At 47.5% G+C, this 17,577-nt stretch overlaps 1 protein-coding gene across 4 annotated transcripts in view; it reads left to right on the top strand.

The window, feature by feature from the left end:
• Window positions 1–17,577, top strand: part of LOC105488312 (multiple EGF like domains 11) — a 388,835-nt gene that overhangs the window by 54,839 nt on the left and 316,419 nt on the right. Inside the window, exon 1 of one of the 4 annotated variants that reach the window (XM_071101177.1) lies at window positions 746–1,463. The exons of the other annotated variants lie outside the window; for them this stretch is intronic. The gene's annotated coding sequence lies outside the window, so the exon portion shown is untranslated. Of the gene's footprint in view, window positions 1–745; window positions 1,464–17,577 lie in introns of those variants that run through there. 4 annotated transcript variants of the gene reach the window in all.

Raw genomic sequence — 17,577 nt, forward strand, 5'->3', positions numbered from 1 at the left:
AAGATAACAGTGCAGGAGGGGCTGTGCTCCTGAGGCTGAGGCCTGGAGGAAGAAGGGTGTGAGAGGGATGGGTGAGCTGGACTTGGAGTGGGATGAGGGAGAAGTGTGGTCCTCACTGGGGTCTGCGGAGTTACAGGACCTAATGACCCAAGCGGTGAGGGCTTCTGGTCTTGGCGTGTCATCACACACAGGGCTGGTCCTTTGGAGACCCTTTCCTTATGATCCTGAGTCACATGGAGGCCGTGTGGTCCTGACTCTACCCATCACCCTACCTTCTGAATGAGTGTACATGCAGGGGCAGCCCAGCCATCTGGCCTTGGGCTTGTGTCTGAATACTTCTGTTTGGCAGTGGGGAGGGCTGAGGGGTGCTTTGGATCTCAGTGGCAATAATCTCTAGGGACAACCTGACCTCACCCAAGACTCCATGAAGCATGCTGGGCTCTTAGAGCTGGAGGGAGCCTCAGAGGCAATTCACCAACCCCTACCTCAGAGTGGGCTTGCCCTTACCCAGCCCACTTCTGCATCCACTTTGCCCCACTTCAAGGTTTAACAACCATGCTGATAGGAAAGTTCCGCCTTAGGTCTAACTTCACTCCTTCATGTAGAAGCATAATCTTTCTCTTTTTTTTTTTTGAGACGGAGTCTCACTCTGTCACCCAGGCTGGAGTGCAGTGGCTTGATCTCAGCTCACTGCAAGCTCCGCTTCCCGGGTTCACGCCATTCTCCTGCCTCAGCCTCCCGAGTAGCTGGGACTACAGGCGCTGGCCACCACGCCCGGCTAATTTTTTTATATTTTTAGTAGAGACGGGGTTTCACTGTGTTAGCCGGGATGGTCTCGATCTCCTGACCTCGTGATCCGCCCATCTCGTCCTCCCAAAGTGCTGGGATTACAGGCATGAGCCACTGCGCCCGGCCTGCATAATCTCTTTTTACTCTTCCAGTGGAGATGGAGGTGGCTGCTGTTGTCACAGCCTCCTTGCTGGGTAGCCTAGGCTCTGTCATTCATGTCACCTCCCTGGAACTAAGGGGGGGGAGGGGGAGGGTAACTAATGATGAGGTAAGACCCCTGAGTTACTAGAGAAATTAACTACCTAGGAGAAGCATCATCATTTCTCTAGAAGAAACCATACCTGATTATCCCCTAGAGATCCTTACAAGGAGTTAAAAAATGTAAGCAAGCAGGAATCAATACATACAATTCAGATTTCAAAACAGTCTTTGGGTTTACAGTACAAGCTCTCATAAGAAAACCACTGTTTGGTTCTGTTTTATTGTGTAAATGTAAAAGTAAAACTTGTTCTTTGCAGAAAACTACAAAAAGCCAGAAACATATAAAGTAGAAAACCAAAATCAGCTGTGATTCCGTAAAGCAGGGCCTAGCTCAGTGTCACACACATAAGGAGCCTCACTGGAGAACTGCTGAACCATTGAAGGAGGCAAAGAAAGCTTCTGACAACATTTTGGTATGTTTCCTTCCAGGCTTTTTTTTTTTCTGTGCATATTGATGTATTCATAGCTGAGATTATACCGTAGATTTGTATATAGGTCCGCTTTTGCATTTCATCTTATAGCTTGAGAATTTCCTAATGTTATTAGAAGGTTGTAATTGGCTGCTGATAGATCATCTTGTAGATATACCATGTTTTATTTTATTTTTTTTTTTTTGCGAAACCCCTACTGGTAGATATTTAGATTATTTCTAGGTTGGACTATATTATATAATATTTCATGGGACTTTTTTTACATTGTTAGTGTATCTTTTTTTGTTTGTTTGTTTTTTGTTTTTCAGATAGAGTCTGATTCTGTTGCCCAGGCTGAAGTGCAGTGGTACAATCATAGCTCACTGCAGCCTTCACCTCCTGGGTCAAAGCAATCCTCCTGCCTCAGCCTCCCGAGTAACTGGGACCACAGGCACACACCACTATGCCCAGAGAATTTTAAATTTTTTTGGTAGTGTTGGTGTGTCTTAACTCACAATTACTCATGTAAGTAGAGACCTGGGGCTTTGGTCTTGGCTGTGGGCCCAGGAACCAGTTCTGGCTGTGGAAGCCTCTGGGCTGGCTTGGGGAACAGGGTCCTGGCCCAATTGATGGCCAGTGAGTATACTGGAGTCTTTGAAATATCAAGGCAGGAGAGCAAGCCAGAGACTGACAGCAAATAGCAGCAGAGTGGAGACTTGACAGACATGGAGGCTAGAAAAACACCCAGGGCACTAGGACTGGGAGGAGAGGAGAGTAGGGGATAGGGAGAAGATTTTCAGCAATAGCATCTACATTTTTTGGATTATCCACTGCTCTTTATAAAAGTAGTTTTGAACTCTACTCCAACATATGTCAATTTATGAATAAAGTATATATGTACTACTTATCAATGAACACTAAATATTTAATAAAATTATTTTTCTCCATTTAGAGAAAATAATTCAAACAGAAGATTTGTGTTTTTCCCCTTGCATGCCACAGACCCCTTTGCCCCTTTGGAGAACACCTGCTATCAAGGTGGGGGGCTGAGCCAGGCCAGGCAGAGGTTGTGGGGCCCCAGTGCAATTAGGAGGACCTCCAGATGGAGAGAAAGGGCCTCTGGGTGAATTCAGAGTCACACCCAGTGGCTTACTCCAGAGATGATTATTTAACTTTTTTACACATAATTTGAAAGTCAGCATTCAGGCTTGGCATGGTGGCTCATGCCTGTAATCCCAGCACTTTGGAAGGCCACGGCAGGCGGATGGCTTGAGCCCAGGAGTTTGAGAGCAGCCTGGGCCACACTGTGAGACACAGTCTATTAAAACAAAAGGAGGCCGGGCGCGGTGGCTCATACCAGTAATCCAGCACTTTGGGAGGTGAGGTGAGTGGATCATTTGAAGTCAGGAGTTTGAGACAAGCCCGGGCAACATGATGAAACCCCATCTGTGTTAAAAACACAGAAGAATTAGCTGGGTGTGGTGGCGCATGCCTGTAGTCCCAGCTACTAGGGAGGTGGAGGCAGGAGAATCACTTGAACCCAGGAGACAGAGGACACAGTGAGCCAAGATTGCGCCTCTGCACTTCAACCTGGGCGACAGAGTGAGACTCTGTCTCAAAAAAAAAAAAAAAAAAAAAAAAGAAAGTGACTTCGATGAATGAGCTTCAGGCTTGCTGATGATGTTGAGATCACATGGGTGGTGAAGTACCAAGGTGGTAACAAACCAGCTATGGGGGAAACTGAAGAGGTTTGTTCACGATCAGAGAAATGGTAGATGAGGGACGAAGTGCCTGAGTATAAAGAAACAGATACATAGCAGTGGTTTCCAACCCAGGGTCCCTTTAAGAAGTGTACCCAGAATTTCCAAAAGAATCTCCCTGCCACTGTTGAACGTTTATCTATGTTAAGGGACCATTTTTCTCTGCTTTTGTTTGAGACTGTCAAGTTCACTTGGTAGGTAGTCTTCACGCTGGTCAGAGCTCTTGAGTAATAGTTATGAATGCCTTTGATAAAAGCTGGAAAAACTACTTCAACTCTTTATTTATGTATTTATTGAGATGGGGTCTCACTGTAAGTGCCCAGGCTGGTCTTGAACTCCTGAGCTCTAGCGATTCTCCTGCCTCAGCCTTCCAAGTAACTGGGATTACAGGCATGCACTACCGTGTCCAGCTTTCAATTATTTCTTGATAAATGTAACTTGTTCTGTGGACAAAATTCCTTGAAACCTGGAGGCCTTGTTAAGGGGGCGTGGCTCAGGAGAGTTCGTTAAAGAGGTCCTTATTGGAAGAAATGCTGAACTCCTGCTAGGGTGTAAGCTACCCGTTGGGACACAGTGAAGGACAAAGACATTTTGGAGGCTGTATAGATGTAGTTGGAACCTAAAAACATCAGGCTAGGTACAGTGGCTCACGCCTGTAATCCCAGCACTTTGGGAGGCCGAGATGGGTGGATCACGAGGTCAGGAGATTGAGACCAGCCTGGCCAACATGGTGAAACCCCATCTCTACTAAAAATACAAAAAATTAGCTGGGTGTGGTGGCGGGCGCCTGTAGTCCCAGCTACTCAGGAGACTGAGGCAGGAGAATGGCTTGAACCCGGGAGGCGGAGGTTGTAGTGAGTTGAGAGCGCGCCACTGCACTCCAGCCTGGGTGTCAGAGTGAGACTCCCTCTCAAAAAATCAAAAACCAAAAACAACAAAAAACATCAGCTCCATGAGAGCAGTGGCCCCAAAGGCAGGGAAAATGTGCATGGAATGAACCTGGAGATGAGAGTGAATATAGTGTCCTACCGAGACATCACAGAGCCTCGGATTATCGCATCAGACTCTCATGAATCAGAGATCTTGCCCAGTATTAAGATTTACTAATAATTTCAAGGATATAAGTAATTAGGAAGCACAAATGAGACAGACAGAGGTCTGGGACCACTACACATCTCACCAAGCCTTTTTTCCTCTCATCAGAACTTACTCTGCCCAGATTTACACATGAAGTGTCTAAGAACCGTATGTGGCTCCATTACTTACACAGAAGAGAGCTATTTTAGTTTTGAAAAATCTCCAGCGTATACTCAGATAGTTACATAGCTTATGTGACAAAAGGGATCCATGCTCCGTAAATGTGTAGATCTCCATATTTATTTACCATAAGCAATCCTAGACACTCATATAAACGAGGTACATCTGCTTAAAGCATTCCACAGATAAGGGCTTACTGTTAGCAAACACCATTGGTTTATTTTTAGAGGTCTGTCATCTGTCTTCAGCGTATTTACTAGGGGATTTGACCAGTCATGTTTCTTTCCCAGGATCCCCACACATTGCCCCTTAACCGTTTCCTTTCCAGGAAACCACTTTGAGCCAAGATACATCTACGGTTGCCACAGGCAGTAGTTTCTGGTCTTAGACACCTTAATTCCTGGTTGAAAGTAGATGGAGGGAATGCCACACTTCAGAGAAATCACGAAAAAACCGTTCTACCCACTCTAAACCTGTCTGCATCCAAATAGGTAGAGTGACTTTTCTAAACAGAAATCTGCTACAGATCTCTTCCTACCCCTGCTTAAAACTTTCAGTAGCTCTCATCACACTTAGGATAATGTCCCAAATCCCGACCCCCTCCACCTCCGCCTTTTTTTTTCTCTGACAGAGTCTGTCTGTTGCCAGGTTGGAATGTAGTGGCATAATCTCAGCTCGCTGCAACCTCTACCTCCTGGGTTCAAGTGATTCTCCTGCCTCAGCCTCTCAAGTAGCTGGGACTACAGGCACCTGCCACCACGCCCAGCTAATTTTTGTATCTTTAGTAGAGATGGGGTTTCTGCATGTTGACCAGGCTGGACTCAAACTCCTGACCTCAGGTGATCCACTTGCCTCAGCCTCCTGAAATGCTGGGATTACAGGTGTGAGCCACTGTGCCCGACCCGAAATCCTGAATATGGGTCTGCACCATGTACCACCTGCCTGCCTTCCTAGCCTCATCTCCCAGCACTTGTTCTCCCCCCGTTCCAGCCATACTGGCCTTCGTTTAGTGGTCTGAGTGCTCTGTGTGCCCTCCTGCCTCAGGGCCTTTGCACACACTGCTCCCTCAGCTTGGAAAGCTCTTCCCGCCACTTACCTTGCTCTGGTTAACTCCTACTCATCCTGCAGTTCACAGCTTGTATGGACACGGCTTGAGTCTCACTTCACATCCTCTCCCCCCTACATCTTACTCCAGCCTCTGCTGTGGTGACCAGTCCCACATAGGCTTTGACCAGCTTTGCACAGATGCAACCTGATAGGGCCCCACTGCAGCCCATTCCACATACCTCTTGCTTCCAGTCCGGGGGCTTTTCTGACACAGGTGAGAGACCTCTGAGGGAACCCACATGCTAGTGTAGAAGCTCAGGGGTTAACACTAGCAGTGTGGCTGTCCTTAGCCAGTGGGGACAGCAGTAATGGATAAATGCTTCCCCGTCTCATTTCTGGGATGGACCTTCCGGAACCCTCCTTAGGAGCCTGAGTAAGATGGAGCCCAGTTGCCTACAGCGCTGGCCTAGAGCTGTATTTGCTCTCTCTCATTCTCTGTTTCTCCCCTCCTGAACCTCTCTCTTGCCCTGTGGGATCACTTCCCAAATAAACAACCTGCACACATGCCTTTGTCTTAGGTTTGCTTGTGGGGGAACCCAGGCTAGGACACAACCCAAATGTGACATCCTTAGGGAGACCTTCAGTGACCCCCCAGAGTCTTTGTTATCTGCTCTTACTATTACATATCCCTGAACTTTTATGTCTTACAATGTTGTTGTGGACTGATGGTGTCTCTCAAAAATTCAGATGTTGAAGTCCTAACCCCCAATCCCTCAGAATGTGACTATATTTGGAGATAAGGCCTTTAGAAAGGTAAGTAGTGTAAGATTAGTTCATATGGGTGGGCCCTAATTCCAATATGACTGGCATTGTCCTAAGAAGAGATTAAGGCTCAGGCATACGGAGAAGATGGGATCTACAAGCCAAGGAGAGAGGCCTCAGAATGAAACCAGTCCCATAGGCACCCTGATCTTGGACTTCTAGCCTCCAGGACTGTGAGGAAATACATTTCTTTCTTTTCTTTTTTTTTAAAGGACAAGGGACATAACTAGACCATGTGCCACTTACAATCTAGCCTGCTAACCCAGGCTTAACAGGGTTGTCAAGAGCAGCAAGTAGGATAAGCCCAAATGCACAAACGTGGTTCAAAACTTGGCTTTGCATTATGTTTGTTTGTTTGTTTTTTAGAAACTACGTTGATTTTTAATTTTTATGTTAATTATTTTTTATTTCAATAGGTTTTTGGGGGAACAAGTCATGTTTAGTTACATGAATAAGTTCTTTAGTGGTGATTTCTGAGATTTTGGTGTACCCCTCATCCAAGCAGTGTACACTGTACCCGATGTGTAGTCTTTTATCCCTTCCCCCACCCTTCTTCCCTGAGTCCCCAAAGTCTGTTGTATCATTCTTTTTGTTTGTTTGTTTGTTTGTTTGTTTTTTGAGACAGAGTCTTGCTCTGTCTCACCCAGGCTGGAGTGCAGTGGTGCGATCTTGGCTTACTGCAGCCTCCGCCTCCCGGGTTCAAGCGATTCTTCTGTCTCAGCCTCTTGAGTATCTGAGAGTACGTGCATGTGCCACCACACCCGGATAATTTTGTATTTTTAGTAGAGATGGGGTTTTACCATGTTGGCCAGGCTGTTCTCGAACTCCTGACCTCAGGTGATCCACCTGCCCTGGCCTCCAAAGTGCTGGGATTACAGGCGTGAGCCACCTTGCCCGGCCCATTGTATCATTCTTATGCCTTTGCGTCCTCATAGCTTAGCTCCCACTTATGAGTGAGAACATATGATGTTGGGTTTTCCATTCCTGAGTTACTTCCCTTAGAATAATGGTCTCCACTTCCATCCAGGTTGCTGCAAATGCCATTATTTCATTCCTTTTTGTGGCTGAGTAGTATTCCATGGTATATATACCACATTTTCTTTATCCACTCATTGATTGATGGACATTTGAGCTGGTTCCATATTTTTGCAATTGCAAATTGTACTGCTATAAATATGCGTGTGCAAGTATCTTTTTTTGTATAATGCTTCTTTTCCTCTGGACAGATAACTAGTAGTGGGATTGCTGGATCAAATGGTAGATCTACTTTTAGTTCTTTAAAGAATCTTCACACTGAGGAAATAAATTTCTGTTTAAGCTACTCATTCTGCGGTATTTATTCCATTAAGCAAAGTAGGTGCAGACCCTAAACTCATGGAGCTTACAGTCCTCCAGGAGAGCAATATATTTATAACAGAATAATGTAATATATTATATATTACATAATATTACATATCATATAATATATAATATTTATAATAGTTGCTGAACAAACTAATATACAGCCTTCCCTTGGTATATGTGGGGCATATACTGTTCCAGACTCCCTCGTATACCAAATTCCACACATACTCAAGTTCTGCAATTGAACCTGCGGAACCCACGTATACAAAGTCAGCCTTCCATGTCCTTCATTTCACATCCCACAAATACTGTATTTTTGATCTATGTTTGGTCGGAAAAAAATCTGTGGGTAATTGGACCCTTGAAGTTCATGAGTTAACTGTAAATGTATTATAGTTAGTACTTATATACTTATCTAATTATTCTATTATATTGCTCTCCTAGAGGACTATAAGCACCAGGAGTTTAGGGTCCGCACCTACTTTACTTAATGTTGTACCTCTGGTGCTTAACACAACGTCTGGCACTTAGTAGGTGCTGAACAGATTTCTGTTGCATGAATCAATGAATGAAGTGGAAAGCTTTTGAAAGGGTCCAGGCAGTCACCGTGCAGCTATGGGAACACAAATGAATCTGCTTCAGTCTGAGCCCAGACATCTAGAGGGAGGATGTGAGCACAACCTGTAGACTCATAATGGGTTTGGAGTCAAAGAACAGGATTTTTTCCATAACTAGAAGTACCTAGGAGTCTTCACGAAATGTTAAAATGGTATATGTAGCATGGGTTCTGCCTTTGTATACTGACAGTTTGTTAACACATGGTACTAATCTGAGAACAGAAATGGATTTAAGGATTTATATTGATCCAGGGATTGTTTGGTTTACTCCAGTGAATATTTCCCAATGTAGGGAAGATTGGGATGTTTGGAAATGTCTTTGGTGCTGCCTTGGTGCTGCCCCATTCCTCTCCATCACTCCGCTGCCAGGTGCCATTTTGCCAGTGAATAGCTAGTACCAAATTATAGAACCATTTGATGTTGGTGACATTTAAGGAGGCAAAATGATATAATGCAAAGGGCCCCACACCAGGAATCAGAAGATCCTACCTGTTAGCTGATGATTATAGGTGAATCAGAGTCACAGAAATGCTGGCTCTTCATCTCCAATAACGTTGCTCTTCCTCCCTTTATGGGATGGCTGAGAGGCCTGCCTAGTATTGTATATAGTGGTGGTTAAGGGCCAAATCCCAGCTCTGTTACCTTCTAGTTCTGTGACCTTGGGCAAATTATGTAGCCTTTCTGAACCTCAGTTTTTCTCATCGGTAAATCGGGGTAATTATAAAACCTATATCCTAGGCTCATTATGAAGATTTTATTTCATTTTACTTTATTTTTGAGATGGAGTCTTGCTCTGTCACCCAGGCTGGAGTGCAGTGGCACGATCTTGGCTCACTGCAACGTCCACCTCCTCAGTTCAAAGGATTCTCGTGCCTCAGGCTCCCAAGTAGCTGGGATTACAGGTGCACAACATCACACTTGGCTAATTTTTTGTATTTTTAGTAGAGAAGGAGTTTCACCATGTTGGCCAGGCTGGTCTCCAATTCCTGGCCTCAAGTGATCTCCCCGCCTCAGCCTTTCAGAGTGCTGAGATTACAGGTGTGAGCCACTGTGCCCGGCCATTATGAAGATTTCAGTATAATGCCTTGTTCAGAGTAAGCCCTCGATATTTGTTGAACTACCATTTATTTAGTAGGTCTTTTTATTTTTTTTTTTATTTATTTTTGAGACGGAGTCTTGCTGTGTTGCCCAGGTTGGAGTGCAGTGGTGCGATTTTGGCTCACTGCAGCCTCCGCTTCCTGGGTTCCAGCAATTCTCCTGTCTCAGCCTCCTGAGTAGCTGGGATTACAGGTGCGTGCTACCACGCCCAGCTAATTTTTTTTTTTTTTTTGTATTTTTAGTAGAGATGGGGTTTCACCATGTTGGCCAGGATGGTCTCGATCTCTTGACCTTGTGATCCACTCGCCTCGGCCTCCCAAAGTGCTGGGATTATAGGCGTGAGCCACGGGGCCTGGCCTAGGAGGTCTTTTTATTAAGATTATAACCCAGGCATCCACTGGGGTCCCCCAGGCCTTTAAAATCAAGAGAAGACAGTGTCATTCCCATGCCCTCCTCAAGGGGGCATCTGAACCGGGTTGATGGCTTGCCCTGAGGCCACTGTGATACCAGGTACTCTCACTGGTCACTCCTCATCGCTCCTGTGCCCCACCCGGTCTTGCCTTCTTCTCCCCTCAGGAGGAAAACAGATGAGTGCCCTGCATTGGCACTGCCTCAGTGCTGCTCCGTCTATGGTTGCCAGACTTAACACCCCCCCAACCCCGACCCTCAGGGTCCAGGTCCCACAGACAATATATCAAAGGCTTTCTTCCCCCAGAGACATCCTGGTGCCAGCTGTTAAGATAATGGATTTTTCCACTCAACTATGTGATGCAGAGCATCCATTGAAACCTCTGTATAGAAGCTTAGTCAGGAGGGACCTTAAAAGTCAGCCGAATCCTTTGTGCTTTGGCCTTGAGAATGTGTCAATAATCAATTAACACATTGCCTCCAGCCCGGAGAGCGACCTTCCCTCCAGTCCGGGCTCAGACTTCACTGTGGTCCCCGCTGCAGGATGGGATAGCAAAGTAGGGTTTTTACTCTTTCTTTATTTTGGCAGGGGGAAGGATATAGTTAAAATAGTGAATCTACTCTGTTCCTTCTTCAGAGGCGGCCCTCCATCTTAAGTCTGGCCTGATTTGGGGGGAGAAACTTGCTTTTCTTCCGTCCCTGGAAGTCCAGCTGGGCTGTGTCCTCACCTCCAGCAGTTTCTCTCCAGGCTGCAGTGTTATAATAAAGTCTCCCCTGTGAACACTCCGTGAAGCCTGATGTTAGGTTGGAATACAATTGCAGCAGGAGGGACAATAAATAAGCCAATTTATTTTATCTCACCTGCTTGGAGTTGGGGTCTTTTTTGAATTGAAACAAGCAAATTTATGCAAATGACATGCAAATTAGACCCTTCCTGGACTAATAAAAAGGAAATTGAAGCCCTGGGTAGTGCCCAGGGCCTGACACAGCATGGAGTATATTGTGAATCTTAGTGTGCTGTGGGAGGGTGAATGGAGGTGCCAGGGAGGGCAGGTATGTCCCGAGATTCACAGTGGGGTGAAGGCTATCAGGTCACCTCTGGAGGTCTCAGGTAGGCAAGGATCTCAGGTCAGGCATCTTGAGGGGTGCTATCTCTTGGCCACCCACAAACCCTTTTCCTCCACTCCTTTCCCTTTCTACCTCCCAGGGACCTTGCTTGGTTTAGTCTCAAGTGTGTCTGGGGAGGACTCTGGAAGGCCTCTGCCCCCTCCTCCTATTTCCTTCCTTGGTCACAAAGGGCTCAGTTCTGCCCTTACCAATCCCCATAGACACTCTACATCTTCCCTTGGACCTGGCTTCTAGAAAAGCTCACACCTGTGGTCCTAGTGACTCAGGAGGCTGAGGCGGGAGGATCGCTTGAGGCCAGGAGTTTGAGACCAGCCTGGGCAACATAGCAAGACTCCCACCTCTACAAAACAATTTAAAGAAAAGAAAAGCCCCATTTGGTGTCTACCCTAAATCCTTCCAACTGCAGAATAATCCATGCCATTGTGTTATATACTGATGGAGACAGATTAGCGCAGAAGTCCTTAACTGTGGCTGCACGATGGAATCACCCAGAGATCTTAGACATGCTGAGATTCAGGTTTGATTGCTCTGGGGGCCCATATGAACTTCAGGAGTTCTGAGAGTGTCCTGATGATTCCAGTGTGCAGCCCATTTGAGAACTACTGGTTTAACAGGTCACTGGGCTTTATACAATTTATTTTTTGGAGACAAGGTCTAGCTCTATCACCCAGGCTGGAGTGCAGCGGTGCAATCATAGCTCACTGCAGCCTTGACTCCTGGGCTCAAGTGATCCTCTCATTTCAGCCTCCTGAGAAGAATACAATTGCTTTCGAGTAGAGATTTAATGCCCCTCATCTTTCCCCGTTGCTCATTGGAACTCAAAGGCCCTATTATTTGAGCAACTACTAAGTGCCCGGGACTTTAGATATCTTGTCCCACTCAAGCCTCTCAACAGACCTGTGGGAATACCATCTCCATCTTTTCCATGAGGAAACTGAGGCTTAGAGAGATGAGGTTTCTTTCCCAAGATCACTCAGCAGGGAAGCAGCAGAGGCAGGATGAGACTCCAGCGGTGCCCTCTCCTGTGCCCCCTTTCATTGTCCTTCCTGGGGATTAACCCAGAAGAGCTGAGAGGGCTCCTGCAGGACCTAGGGTCGCAAGGCTCCGGGCCTGGATTCACTGACTATCACCTGTGTGACCTTGGTCCTAAACCTCAGCTTCCCCATGTGAGCAATGGGGAGAACAACACAGGCCCCTCCGGCGGTCATGAGGATTAAAGAAAATGAGCAGGTGCTCTGTAAAGCATGAAGTGTGATACCCACATTAATTGTGTTTATTACACGTCCCCTTCCCGCTGGCATCTGTCCCCCTCCCCTCAGCCCCCACCCCACCCCAGCACGCTGAGGGGTTTGAAGCTTGGATTCCTTGGCCTCCCCTCCCTAGTGCCAGAGATTTCGGCTTAATCCTCCATGCTCCACAGAACACAAGTGACTGTCTCCCTGGGAGAACGGGGCAGTAATTAGGTTAAATAATTTAAAGTAACTTTTAATTTTTAAATAATTCTAATTTGCATTTGTGCAATTTACTTTTCTTCTCTCCCCATCCCTCCTCCCCCATGGCTTTCCTTGTATTATTTGTTTAAAGTTTTTTCTTTTGCTTTTTCCTGGATAACCAATTTGCTTCAAATGGCAACTAGCCAGCTCCACTCAGAATCATCACAGATTGTAAAGCGAAGGTAGGAGGCAAAATCTGCTGACTGGGAGACATCTGAAAGGCGACTTTGCCCAGCCCTGCAACCCCCTTTAGGAAAGGAGGATAAAGAAAAAAAATTGCACATGTGGTTCACTTTCGATTTTCTGCAAGGGTGTCCACTCAGTGCTTGGTAGCTGGTGCTCAGTGGGGTGCTTGATGGCAGCTGGGAAAAACCCCAGATGGCTGTCTGCGCTCACTGGGTAGACAAGGGCCAGTAGGTGGAGGGGAGGAGAAGGCCAAGAGTCTGCATACTGGGTTCAGGTACTGGTATCTACTGGTGCTCCCAGCTGCAGGGTCTCAGGCAAGGTGGACTCTCCCTCTGAGCCCTGGACTCCCCATCTGCAGAGGGGGAAACCAGAGCCAAGCCAGTATGGGGCTTCCGTGAACACGTGTGCGGGAAGGTCTAGCAGGGTCTGACCTGTAGTTAAATGTCCTCCACTGTGGGATCCCTGACCTGTGAGCAAAGGGAGTCATGGCCTTGGGGCGGACATAGAGAGGGCCTGTAACCTGGCGAGGTTTTTTTTTTTTTTTTTTCTTCCTTTCTTTCTTTTCATGTCATACGTGTTCATAAAATTTTATTTTTTTAACAGTTTTTACTTGGAAATCATTTCAGACTTATAGGAAAGTTACAGGAAAGACAAAAACAGTACCAAGAATTTATATTCTTTGCCCTTCTCTCTCTCATATATATATATATATATATAGGTCCCCAGTGGTTCTCAACAAGAAGCAATTTTGTCCCCCAGGAGACATTTGACAATCTCTGGAACAATTCTGTTGTTTCAAATGCCTGGGGGTAAGGATGGGGCATGGTGGGGTGCTATTACATTCAGTGCATAGAGGCCAGGGATGCTGCTCGATGTCCTACAGAGCACAGGACAGCCCTCCAGCTCCCCCCAGCACAGAATTATCCAGCCCAAAACGTCAGTAGTGCCGAGGTTGGAAGTGTGTGTATGCATGTACACCTGAACTGCCTGATGCCCCTAGTTGCAGATGAGATGCCCCCTTACCCTTAAACATTTCAGTGTGTAATTTCCTAAAAGCAAGGGCATTCTCTTCCATAACCACAGCTCAGTTATCAAAATCATGGAGTTCACATTGACATAGGGAAGCCTTAGGTATGATGCCAGTTGGGGTATCCTCAGGAAGCACGTGGGACTCTTCGTTCAGGATGCTGGAATCGCACGTGGAAATGGACTGAAGCTTGAGCTCTGGGCTGTTGAGATCAAGCCCCACGACCCTGGCCAATCTTTTGGCATTTTTCTCTCTGTTCCATTGCTCCTCCTGTCCGAGGGTTGTGGTTGAGGGGAAATGAGTCCCAGGTGGGAGAGGCCGTGCTTTGCATGTCTGCCGTGATGCCACCAACTCCACCCAGAGCCTTCCTGCTGGAATGAGAGGTGGGCGTCTGAGGGGCAGCCTCCTGGTGGTCCCTGGTTGCGAAGCTCCAGCTGTGGCTAGTCTCAGGGTTGTTGACAGGATTTCCACCCTCAGAGGCAGGTCTGGGCTCAGCCTCTGAGCCACAGAGAGCAGGTGGGTGCCCCAGCAGACAGGAAACCAGGCGCCCCTGTGTGTGGAAGGATGTGACAGGTACCTGGGAAGGCCCGCTCTTTCTGTCCTTTCACAGAGAGAGGGATGGGAACAAAGGAGCTGGCGTCACTGAAGACAGAGAAGTGCTTGGCCAGGCATGTTCCTAGATTCCAATTTCTCTTGAGAAATGCCTCCCTTTCCCCGGGTAAGTCGTTTGTAACCTCCATGTTGGAATTATCCCAAAACAATATGTTTTAAGATTTGGAATTGGAAAGAAAGAACAAACATTAACTGCTTTCTATGGACCATCACTCTCATATATTTCATCTTAGCTCATCCTTCCTTGCATTTTGAGAAACAGGTCATAATTAACACATTTGTTAAGAGAGGAACCTAGGGTTCAGAGAGGTTAAATAACGCACCTGAGGCCACACAGCTGGTAGGCAGCAGAGCTAAGACAAAATTGTAGATATGACTCACTTCAAAGCTGGTGCTGCCTCTAGTTTAAGACCTGACTCAGCCATCAGTAGTTCTGTGACCCTTGGCAAGTTTCTTGACTTCTCTGAGTCCTAGTTTCCCCTTTTGTAAATGAGGATCATCATGTCTGTCTTCATGGCCAAACAGGACAGAGAGAAACCCTGTATAGACTGTCTCTCAGTTAGATTTTGTCGTTAACACAAATGGCATTTGCCTCTGCATTTGATTCCCTGTCCACGGGGTGAGCAGGTGGAGGCTCAGCAGGGGTGATTGACTTAGCTGGATCAGGACCACTCGGTGATGGTCACAGCCCGGGGCTCGAGAGATGGAGACGGGGGTGCTCCCATAGCTAGATATTTGTCAGGTGCCTTTGCTTGAGGATGATCTCCTAATATGTGTAGCTGGCCTGTTTCCCATCCCGCAGTCTCCTTTCTGGAAACTGTCTTGGGTGAGCTCTAAGCCCTCAGAGAATGATGCAAGCTCCTTCCCCACAGAGGCAAATTCCAATGACTGGGGGGCGGAGAAGGCATTCCTCTAAGGCTTCAGGTCTTGGCACCCCAGAGAGGACCCAGAGGCTCTGGCCAGCCCCGGGGCAGACAGTCAGAAGCCACCACTGGCTGCTCAGCTCCAAAAACCGCTCTTCCTCCAAAAACTCTAGGCTTCTGGGCCACACTCCAGACCCCAGGGGCAGCTTACCGTGAGTCGCTCTTTCTGCTCCCTGGAGGGTCTATGCTGTTAAATTCCTCCCCTTCTCCAGTGACATCTGAAGCAATAGAGAAGCCTAAAAATTATGGGGAGTCGTCAACCTGGGTCTGGGGCTCATGGGCATCCATTCCTTTCCATGTCCTTATCTGTCTAGGAGAAGCTGAACCCTATAAAGGAAGGTCTGGGGACTGCCCACACCTCTCCCCAGTAGCTGCTGAAGTGGTCCTGATGCCTCAGTAGGATTCAGGCAGGGAAATGATGAGCAAATGCTATGGCACAGAGAAGGGCAGGAGTGAAGGCAACTGGCAGCTTGGAATTCTAGACCCTCTGAACTGTGTGCCTGGCTGTGTGCTTGACCTTTTGTGCCCCTGCCTGGCCTTGCCTTTTTAATTCCTAGGACTGCCCAGGGCTCTGAGGCTCTGACAAGGACCAAGCCCTGCTGCCTGAGTCTGCTTCTGGTGTTCTGGTCTACCTGGTGCCTGGCTACTGGCGGGGCATCTGACCCACTGCCCCCGACCTTTGCCATCCTGGTGTCTCTGCTGCCTGGCACCTCCCCTAACACCGCCCTACACTTTGGGGTGACCTCCTCCATCTCCTAAGGCTTTGCCAGGGTCTGGGGAGCAGGTTCAGAGGCTTGGTGGACTCACATGCTCAGGCCAGTGCGTGTGCCCTACTGGAGGGGATTTTTGTCTAAATCCAGATTGTCCTCTGACACTTATCTTCCTACTCTTAAGGCACTGCCAAAGTTTGGGATCCAAGCCCAGAAAGGAAATGATTATATCCAAACACAGCAGTGTTGAAATTGTGGAAAGAAAAAAAAAAACAAAACAACCCACAAAGGCAAATGTGCTATTTACTTTATGCAAAGTGGCTTTGAGAGGAATGTTAAGGATCAGGGTAGACATGAGGGAGGCAGGAGTTCCTGGTGGAACAGGCGCAGGTTGTGGGTCTTCTCCGCAGAACTTGAGGCAGCAGGGGCTGGTGGGGCAGTGCAGGATGGGAGTAGGGTGCAGGGAGCAGGGGTTGTAAACGAGCTGCCATCCCCACATCCTAGAGATGTCATTGCTTAGGGATGACCATGGCCCCTTTGGAGGATTTGCTAAACATTCTTTGAAGAGATGAGTATGTATGGGGTACATCCTGGGTGCCAGGTGCTGTGCTGGGTGCAGAACAGACTCAGTGCCCTTCCTGGGGAGTCCTGTGCAGCACGAGAGACAAGCAGGAAGGAAACACTCATGCGGGGGGCTGCATGGGACAGATGCATGCAGATGGAGTGAGTGCTTGGAAGGGAAGGAACATGGCTCTAGGAACACGTAAAGCAAAGGAGCCTGCCTTGGTTTGGGTGAGCTGGGGAGCAGGTGGGGAGACTTCTGAGGGAAGGAGAGCTGAGCTGGGATGGGAGATGTGTAGGAGTTCACCAGGCAAGGGAAGGGGGTTGGGGGTGGGAGTTATAGACAGAGATCCTGAGCAGATGGAAACATGGTGCTTTGGGAAAACTCCTAGAAAGTCAGCGAGGCAGGGCTGGAGAGTGAGAGGAGAGGGGTGGAAAGAGGGGTTGAGGGGGAGTAGGCGGGAGGCACCCAGGGCAGGGTGCACCTTTTGGTCTTTATACCCTTCCATCTTGAAGGATTTTAAGGTAGGAGGTGGGCAGGTAGCGATGGGCAGGCGTGGTTTGGGGTTGTGGGGAGAGTAAGGAAGTGTGAGGTAGCAGTGATGTGGTCAGATCTGTGATTTAAAGAGATCACTCTGACTGTTTTGTGGCGGAGGGATGGGGAATGGAGGGTGAGGGTGAAATCAGGGCAAGGATTCTTAGGGCGGCCCGGGTGAGTTGGTGGGAGCTGTGGAAGAGGCAGGGGGATGCGTTCCAGCCCTGGAGACCACAGGCTAGCTGAAAAGCTGCTCAGCTCAGCTTGAAGTGAAAACAGGCATCTTCAGTGTGGGATGCGTGGGGAGGAAGGCCACCTAGATTCTTTTTTTGTTTTCAGTTTTGTTGGAGGTATAATTGATGCATATTAAATTGCACATATTTGAAGCGTTACAATTTGATGAGTTTTGACATATGTATACACCCAGGAAACCGTGACCATAATAAAGATAATGAATATATCCATCACCCCCAAGAGTTTTCTTTGTTAATTCATCTGTCCCCCAGCCCCACGTCCAGGCAACCACTGATCTGCCTTTCATTTTTACATATTAGTATGCATTTTCTAGAAGTTTATATAAATGGAAGCA

Source organism: Macaca nemestrina, chromosome 7, assembly GCF_043159975.1.
Source record: "Macaca nemestrina isolate mMacNem1 chromosome 7, mMacNem.hap1, whole genome shotgun sequence".
In the NCBI taxonomy this organism is placed as follows: Eukaryota; Metazoa; Chordata; class Mammalia; order Primates; family Cercopithecidae; genus Macaca; species Macaca nemestrina.